The sequence below is a fragment of the Mercenaria mercenaria genome, chromosome 13 (assembly GCF_021730395.1).
Source record: "Mercenaria mercenaria strain notata chromosome 13, MADL_Memer_1, whole genome shotgun sequence".
In the NCBI taxonomy this organism is placed as follows: Eukaryota; Metazoa; Mollusca; class Bivalvia; order Venerida; family Veneridae; genus Mercenaria; species Mercenaria mercenaria.
In genome coordinates, this window is record NC_069373.1 from 44,451,712 (window position 1) to 44,461,810 (window position 10,099).

General features: G+C 34.8%; 1 long non-coding RNA gene across 1 annotated transcript; it reads left to right on the forward strand.

Annotated features, from left to right (window-relative positions):
- The first annotated feature begins 2,513 nt into the window (after window positions 1-2,513).
- On the forward strand, window positions 2,514-6,577 carry LOC123529834 (uncharacterized). The gene is made up of 3 exons (XR_008366621.1): window positions 2,514-2,928; window positions 5,000-5,230; window positions 6,391-6,577. It is a non-coding gene; the product is annotated as an uncharacterized LOC123529834 (long non-coding RNA).
- Window positions 6,578-10,099: the final 3,522 nt, after the last annotated feature.

Here is a 10,099-nt window from a genome sequence, read left to right on the forward strand (position 1 = left end):
TTAACCCAACGGCAAGGCAAGGAAATAACCATAAACCTTCTATCATAACACTTGTCCCCTTTTACTTTTCCAGAACTGACCAGCTCTCCAGAATGAACCTCAATGTTCACCACATGAGTTCGTCAAACACTTTTGACACCATTAAAGTAAACCTTGGGGAGAAAATACCCATTCGGGGATCGAACCCCGGACCTGGTAATCCGTAGTCAGATACTCTAAATGAAAAAGTCGCTTAAGGTTTAACCAAATAGTAAGGCTGCGTGAAATGGTCTTTAAACCTACTATAATTAAAACTTCCCGAGGAGCAGAGAGGGCACCCGGGATCTTTCTTCATCTTAAAAAAAATGGAATGTCGCCTTATGGCCTAACTTTTTTGCTGTCACTAAAACCCCGAAAAAAGTGAACAAAATACTTTCTCCGAATTTCACGTAATTAGTTCAGCTTCAGGCAAATAGAAAATAGAATATTTCGAAAATAGAAATGATTTTTGAAAAAAAACACCCTGACTTGTGCTACATATTACTCTGCGAATGACAGTCCGTCTGAAGATAGGATAAACAGGGCCGTTAATGAATGTATAGGTTAGTCAGACCTGTTAGCTAAGACCACCGAGATTGATCGTTCTTTCCAAGACTTTTTCGTTCACGTTTAAAATAAGTTTGAATGATTGTTTTATAATTAATATACTGTTTTTTTTTTAATTCCTCAGAACCAATAAGATGTAGGTAGACACGACACGCCCATCAACAAATCGGAATAACGTTAACACACATCTTAATTAACCCGCTTCAAGGCCAAGCACATGCAGCGTGATAAGTGTTTAAAAAAATTAAAAACACGGAGAAATAGCGGTGCCCACTTTAAACGGAATTTAATATAAATGTCTGATGTTTTCTATTTTCTATTTTCGAAAATATCCCAGTTTTCCGCAAAGATAAGTTTACAATCAATATGAAAATAACCCAGTAAAACTAGATTTCGTCGCTTTAACTTGTATTTATAACACCGTGTATGTATGACAGCAACATCCGCATTTACATATATTTTGATACCGGACACTGTCAACATTTTGCATTTGTAGATATTTTGATACGCCCGGGGACACAGTCAACATCCTGCATTTGCATATATTTTGATACGGGACACAGTCAACATTTTGCATTTGCATATATTTTGATACGGGACACTGTCAACATCCTGCATTTGCATATATTTTGATACGGGACACTGTCAACATTTTGCATTTGCAAATATTTTGATACGGGACACTGTCAACATTTTGCTTTTGCATGTATTTTGATACGGGACACTGTCAGCATTTTGCATTGCATATATTTGATACGGGACACTGTCAACATTTTGTATTTGCATATATTTTGATACGGACACTGTCAACATTTTGCATTTGCTGATATTTTGATATGGGACACTGTCAACATTTTGTATTTGCATATATTTTGATACAGGACACTGTCAACATTTTGCATTTGCTGATATTTTGATACGGGACACTGTCAACATTTTGCATTTGCACATATTTTGATACAGGACACTGTCAACATTTTGTATTTGCATATATTTTGATCATGACGGAACACTGTCAACTTTACATAAATTATATTTTGATACCGGACACAAACAACATCTTGCAAGTTCATATGTAAACATATAGTTTGATACTTGACACAAAAAAAAAAAAACTTTCAGGGTCATTTGCATTTATATTGATACCGGACACAGTCAACATCTTGCAGGGTCACTTATATATATTTCGATACCAGAAACAAACAACAACTTTCAGGGTCATTTACATATATTGTGATACCGGACACAATCAACATCTTGCAGGGTCACTTATATATACATATATTTCGATACCAGAAACAAACAACTACTTGCAGGGTTATTCACATATACTTTGATACCGGACACAATCAAATCCTTGGGGTCATTATATAAAATTTTTCGATACCAAAAACAAAAACAAATTTCGGGTCTTTTTATTTTTTTTGTGTCGGAACAATCAAATTTGCGGTCCTTTTTACAATATTTCGTCCCAAAAACAAAAATTTTCTTGCGGGTTATTCAAAAATACTTTGATACCGGACACAATCAACATCCTGTAGTGTCAATTACATATATTGTGATACCGGATACAATTATCGCCTTGAAGGGTAATTTATATTTATTTTGATACAGGGTACAAACAACATCCTGCAGAGTCATTTACATGTAATTTGATACCGGGTTTTTGGTTCTTTGTACATTCTCAGTGAGGCTTATCATAATGTGAGTATATTGGAATATTGAAGAAAACTGGAGAAAAAAACAACAATACAATGAGAAAATTGTTACCGAATAGAGTAACAGGAAGCAAACATTTTGTCGTGTTTTGGCCTAACACACTGTTGCCATCTACATGTATTGGTTTTTCCCCAACCAATCAGAGTTATTGATACTTTGGAGCTCAGAATAAAACCCAGTCTTCTTGGTCAGGCAATTAACTTCTCAAAGGCATTTTTTCCTCTGTTTGAATTTTATTTATTTTTGTGGAAAATTACTTTATAAGAAAAAGCGTATGACTTAAAATGTCCGAAGAAAGGAACTAAAAGCTCATTTCTTTTAGAAATGTTAAAAATGAGTATTTTTCAAGGCTTTATACTTACAGTTTTCGTGTCATTTACGACCGCGAGGCAACATAGATATTCAAAGGTTGACTCACAAAGTGTTAGGTACTCCGATATTACTGGACAATACTTTAAATTAACACTTCGAGGATTCCGTGTCTTGCCTTATGTGACGGAAAGGACGGTTGTTTATCTGTCAACCATAACTTGGGTACGGACATTTGCGAGCTTTCCGCCCATATTCCGAGGGTCCTTACACCTCCGTCAGTGACTGAACCCAACTGGAGGGTATATTACCATGGTTTGTAGATTTTCTTAACTTACATATAGTGTACATTTTTTTCTTGCATTACCGTCTGATCAAGTAGTAAGAATTTTACTAATCTTCACCCTACCTTTACTCTATTCTACTCAGTAGGCAGAGCCCAAGGCTTCAAACAAGGAGGCCGCAGGGTTGACTCCCGGCGGATCGACTGAAGACAAAATGTCTAATGCCATTCGCCTGCTGTGAAATGTTGGAAAGAATTAGTCACTTGCGGTGAATAGGTTATTTAGGAATTCTGGTTATATAGACTGACCAATATACTATGATTCTGGTTATATGAACTAACAGCTGTACTATGATTCTGGTTATATGAACTTACCGCTGTTCTATGATACTGTTTATACGAACTGACCACTGTCCTACGATACTGGTTATATGAACTGACCACTGTACTATGATAGGTATTTTTGAAAGTGATGGTGCTATACAGTAGTGGTGGAGCTGTGGCGTATGATTTGCCTTTTACTGTTTTATAGCGGGAACGAATTAACACTTTCATATTGTTTTAGATCTTAACAAAATGAACACATTTTCTTTCTCTCTTAAGTCATAAATTTTCTATCCAAAAAAGTAAAACAGAAAAGATTAAACGGTATATATTTTAGAAAGAATAGTGCCCACCAAATTATTACATTTCCTATAGCATACACGCAACATTATCAAGAGTATTTTTTCGACTGCGACTTAAAATCAGAAGTGACAGAAGTTCGTGTTTTTTTACGTTTTCTCTTTTCAAATGTTTCAAAGTGTTTGTGTGTGTTCGGGTTAAGCGTCTTTTTCAACATCAAATATTCCAAGAACAGTTTCTAACACTTCTGAACCAGATTCGTCCTCACATTTCTCTTTGTTGCACCACGGAAATGTCGACAGCTCCTTTCCATATCACCACTTTTTGGTGGTGGCGCTAGGGTTTAGTAGCCGTGTATTTCGATACTGTCAAATGAACTGACCGCTGCACTAGGCCTACGTGACTGGCCGTTGTTTTATTATACTGGTTATGGTTGGAGACCACCAATTGTTTTCCCATAGACTTCGATTGTAACATTCCGGAGTGTGCGGCCTTAAATCAATCAAAACATATATATCTAATTACGTTTTATTCAAGAACTATCTTTGTTCAGCCATAGTGACAAACGGAAAACATATGAATAGTTATACTTTATTTGAATGATTAAAAATTATGACACCTTCTTTATATCATTGGCATGGTGGGAAAAAACCGTTCATGAAACAAATGCAGCAAATATTATAAAATGTATAATAACATTGAACATTACCATATTCCCAGGTATACGATTACTGTATTCCACAAGACCTTTTTTTTAGTTTGTGGTCTCTTATATGAACTGATTGCTGCACTATAATATTTGTTATAATACCTGACCGCTGTACTTTTAAACTGGTCAAAATCGAAGGTAAACCTCACAAAATACTCACACAAACTCGCCCAATGTAATTGTTATTCCATTTTGTGTTTTCATCGTTTTCTTTTTGATAAAAGATATTAAAATTTTGGTCATGACGCTACCCCAGACATCCTTCAATTTTCAAACTGTATCAAACAGTTCTATATTTATTGTAAAAAATATTTTTATAGGGATATAGATTCAGCAATTGTAAACCGCAAAATGTTTAAAATTTGCTATTTTGTATAACTGCCGTCGGGTTTTTATTTAGTGTAGATGATATCTTGATTAGCATAACAGCAACTTACTATGTGGAAAAAATGCATACCCAGGAAAAAGTTTGTATTTGAAAATTTCATGGCACAAAAGTTATTATACGGACTTCCTAAAACATAATTTGGCCTGTATAATAACATCTTTCCTCAAAATCCTCGATAGATGGATAGAACTTGTTCTTGTCATGTTATTCATCATTTAAAATTGAACTGATTGTTTTATACACTAGTAGGGATAAACCTCGATAGACGCTGTAATTGATAAAAATATTAATTTTTCAAATAGTAATGGGTGTACGTATTCTTCTTTGACTCACATCTTCCATAATTCAATGGTAACCAGTACTCTGTTCTTTTTGTCTACAGACCGTTTCATTCGTGCCGTTGGTGCATGGCAAAATTCAACATTCGTAGATATATACGCAACTATATCTAGTTTAACAGCCGATTTTGCTATCGATGGTAACTACGAAAATAGCCATCTGGAAACAGGTCTACCTTGCGCTCATGCTGCGACTGGCTATTCCTATTGGGCTATGGAGTTCGAACGTATTGCAGAAGTTTCTTACATCATCATCTACTTCAGAGATATTAATAGTAAGTGATTTAAGGAAGTGTACTCGTAATGACAATCGTCTATTTACGTGTTCTCCGTATACGATTTCGGCATTCTCCGGATTAAACGGATTTTACGGAAAGTCACGAGCGCGTTGAGCTATATTTACGTCCGAAGAATGCTGAATTACCTATCTACAATACGTAATCTCACGGAAATTGCCGAGTGTCATAACGAGTTTTCTACCTTAAACCAAAAAATACCCAGATTATACTTACGTAAAACTGTAGAGACTTTGATTCTATACAAAATGATACCATTAAAGTTTGGTATTGACGTGCTGCAATTATGGATAACGTTATTATCTACTTTTATTATATGACTATAAATTCTGTCAAAACTCGCAAGTAAATATGAACATGCAGAAAAAAATTCCGTATTGTACCTTTTCTATTGTATGTTGCAGGACTACTTTCATTTATTATGCATGACCTGACACAGTTATTTAAATAGCGCACATAAAAACTTCACTCATTTCTATTCTAACATCGATAAACATTGAAAATTTCATTCGATAACAAAACAACAAACAAAAAGATGGAGGTATATAATAAAAAGGTCATTATAACAGTAGCTAGGTCTGGGATATTGTATCCGGTTCTTGTAGATTTTGAAAGGTTGGATCACACTCGGCGCTTGCGCGCCTGATGAGATCCGATCTTGCAAAATCCACTCGAGTCGAATACAGCATCCCAGATCGAGCTATTATTATTATAACCCTATTATAGACGAAAGAAAAACTGTAAAAAGATTGAATAATTATGTTACTGATTGTAAATTTTGGAAATTACATCGTTGCTAGATTTTTGACATTTTGCAGAACGCCATAGTAAACAAAACATACAGCATTCCGTAGTTATATGACTCTTTCTGTCTTTAACAACATAGATCAAAATGGGATACTCATAAAATTTAATTACAGGTCCATAAACTATGTAAATTATATAGAAAAGCTCTGTGCTCTGAAGGAGAAATGCGGACGTACTTTCATGTTCATAAAAATATTATTTTTTTTTTTTAATTTAATATCTTTTCATATTTATAGAAGTTGCTTCCAATTTACTAATTTACTTCTAATGTTCATCTAGAGGCCAGTCTGTTAAAATTTGTTTATTCATGGTTTTTTTCTAATTTCTCTTAGATCACAGAAACACCAACTTGCGTTTGTTGATTTCCTGAATAAGACATGATTCCGACGACAACGTCGGCACAGACTGCGCTACCTACGTCGGACCGCCAGAATCGCCTGCTCTACCGGTAACAGTCAAGTGCGTTCAGTCTGCGATTGGAAAGTTCCTGAAGATAATAGACTTGACTGAAGAGTCACTGACCCTTTGTGAAGTTGAAGTTTATTCCATTTAAGTGTTATGAATCAGATTAACATTTTGAAAACTATACATAAAATACCTAAAGCTGCCGCTTTCTATAGATAATTAACACGCCAGGCTTTAAACTTCACCAAAACATTTAAAAGACTCCATTTGTGCTTCTTTTCTGAAATTTATTAAAGATAGCCAATACCGATCTTTCAGAAAACATGTTTTATCTTTAGATATTTTCTTCAAAAGTATAAAATCGTTATCAAATGTATGTAACTTTACTAAATATATAAACTAGTTGTGTATGTATAGCTAGGGTCATAACTATATATCATAATGTAACAGTCGTTCGTTAAAAAAAAACTTCTAGTTTGTAATCATGGTAGTACATAATTATATTGTGTTTAGCTACACATGTATTAAGTGTGAACTATTTTAAACTTAATACACAATACTGGATAATGTTACGTTTTCATTAACTGTATAAAGTAATTATTCATACTTTCAAATATGAAATTTGGTTCTAAGATACCTTACCGAACATTAACATATGACTATTGTTTGTCTCGAGTTCCTTTCTGGGTATCTGCAGAATCCCCCGGTCTCTCGATTTTGCAGATGTTACAACACGAAACACCAAGCGTTCCCTCTACAAATATTAATTCCAGTGAAATTAAAAATAGTGTATGCTTTTAAATTAATGTTGCTTTCTGTCACATTGCAGTTGTAGCCAATTAAAAACGGCGAATTTCACGGATTTATTTCGTAATTTTTTAGTTTTACATCCAATTCTAGAAATATGTACGCGTAAATGTCACTCTGCCACATAACAAGACTTAACATTTAAAAAGTTATCGCTGTGTAAAAGTGATTTATGAAATGTTATTTGCTGCTTCATTTATCTCTTAAGAACTTAGCAGAACTCAGACGCTTAACCTTTACCCTGCTAAATTTCTAGAATGGATTGGTCCATCATTCAATTTGGACAGTACCACTTCTTATTCAAAGGGATGTTCACTGAAAATTTATTGACTGAATAGCGAACAGTGCAGACCATGATCAGGCTGATCTTGGTCTGCACTGGTCGCAAAGGCAAAACCACTTGCCGCCAGCAGGCTAAAGGTTAATATTTTGGAAAAACAGAGGTTTTTAAGACTTTAAATAACAAACAAAAGCGTTCTTCGTTTATCAAAAAAAAAAAAAAAAATCATTGAACATTTTACATGTATGTACACAGTCTAAACAATTCACAATATGAGAGTTCAGTGTTATATTATTATACATGTATTGTATGAAATCCTGTTCTTATCAAATATTTTGAGTGAATAAAATGTATTTTTCTGCTTTTGTGCATTTTGGTGTTTGAAATTTCTTTATACATTTCTTGGACATTCACTACATTCAAATGTTAATGTTTTATCCTACCTTCATGCGGAGTAAAGGGCAAGACCAAGCAGTTTAATAGATTATGCTTTGTGATTGAATTTTGTCGGACCTCTTTTTTTACTTTTTTTTTCAAAACATCACCGTTTTGTTTTTTAATAACAGCTACAAAAGACATATTTTTGCAACGATTTCAAGAAACGAGTCTATTTATCATGTTTGTTGTACCGTCACGTATGTATTTGCAGTTACCACAACGGAATCACACATTGAAGCGGAAGTTTACTCCTCCACGGCAATTGTGCAGGATTTTAGCTTTCTGCTCTTGAGATATACATGATCTAAGACTACAGTTATTTTTCCTTTATGTTCTATACAGACGTTGTACAATATTGCAATTTTGCCAGCATTCCTAACCCCACAGAAATGGCTGCAATAAGCAGAACTTTTCAAGAGAAACAATTCCAGCCACAATAAACATGGTGTTTACCGGCTCTTTTTTGCACAACCTTGAACCAAAGCACATGCGTATGAAGAATAGTCTCATAATGGCTGTAAACAGGCAAAACTGGCCCTATAGAAATTCATGTGATGCATAATCTGACATTCTCATTCTGTCAAATTGTACATGTACTTACTATTTCATATCTCCTTTATAAAATTATATACTTTATTCCAAGTCTTTCCTCAGTGCGTCAAAACAGAGGAACTATTTCCAGCGTAACCACTTCCTTATTGTGGTCAATCAAGGGCAAATAACTGTGATTTTGTGCCATATGCACACTTGATGTATATAGGAAAATGGCGCGAAAACAAGGCAGTCGCGTAATTGTGAATTCATATAGTTCTCAGGGCTTCGTTTGCTCTGTAGTACATTCCCCTTACTTTCATTGCTGAAATCACACGACAGATCTATGTTTGGCATTAGGTAGCGTTTTCGTCATGCAATAATTATATTGCAGGAATTGCCATGGAAACTTTGGTCATACACCACCACTTGGGGTCTCATTTTTGAGCTGATTTTACAGTTTGTTTGTTTAATTGAAAACATGTTTCTTGCAACACACGTGACCCCCATTTTTCCGGCACCAACGATATTCTTTAAGAAAATATTAGTTGCACAGGTTTAAAATGGGTCCTGGTGTGTGCTGCAGCCATTGGAAGTTTCTCAATTTAACATAGAATATGTCCAACTATGTAGTGTGTTTATGCCTTGAATCAAGGAATATTAATGCTTGAAATGACTATTATTGAATTCAGATAGTCGAGGAAGCGTATATCAGTTTTCTGACTCGAACGGCATTACGGCCAGTACAAATTTAACCCTGACCTTGCTTGATCAGAATAGTCTCTCTACATAAACTTTTTATAAGCCTTGTCTACGAAAAAATAAAAGTCTCCGCTACAGCCTCGACCTTTACATTTTTTGATTCGCCTAATAAATCTAAATTCATAAGACAGTAACCTAATAATATCTATATTAAAGAATCAGCATAAACATGTTCTTGCTTGAAGTACAATTCTAAAAGGAAACACAATTTGGTCGAATATTGTTTCAGTTACAGTCGAAAGCAAATCATAAGTAAATTTTCTGCCAACAATGATCTGTAAGTCTTCTCGTATTTGAATACCATCATCGAAAACAACGGCAACTTCTCACCGTCCCTCATCTTTGCAAATCATGGAGTATGTAGCCCTCACTGTTTCATAAAATACCCTTTTCGGACGAACGATGCTGATGTGCAAGTTCGATCTTAACTCTTACCCTGCTAACTTTCTATAATGAACTTGTCCATCTTTCAATATGGAAAGTACCATTAACTGTTAAAAGGGGTGATTACCAAAAATATGCTGACTAAATGGCGAACAGTGCAGATTATGATCAGACTGCACGGATGTGCAGCCTGATCGTGATCTACACGGGTCGCGAAGGCAGAATCAATCGTGTCCGGCATGATAATGGTTAAGAAATGAGAAAGGATCTGTGTGAACAAATATACAACAATCCATCCGTACCGTTTCCCGTTTATATGTTTGTGAAATGAAACAATTCTTATATGACATGTTGAAGCAATGGTATATCGAATTACCAACATGTAAAAACTATGGAAACAGCATATTAATTAAGCTAAAAGTAAATTATAGACT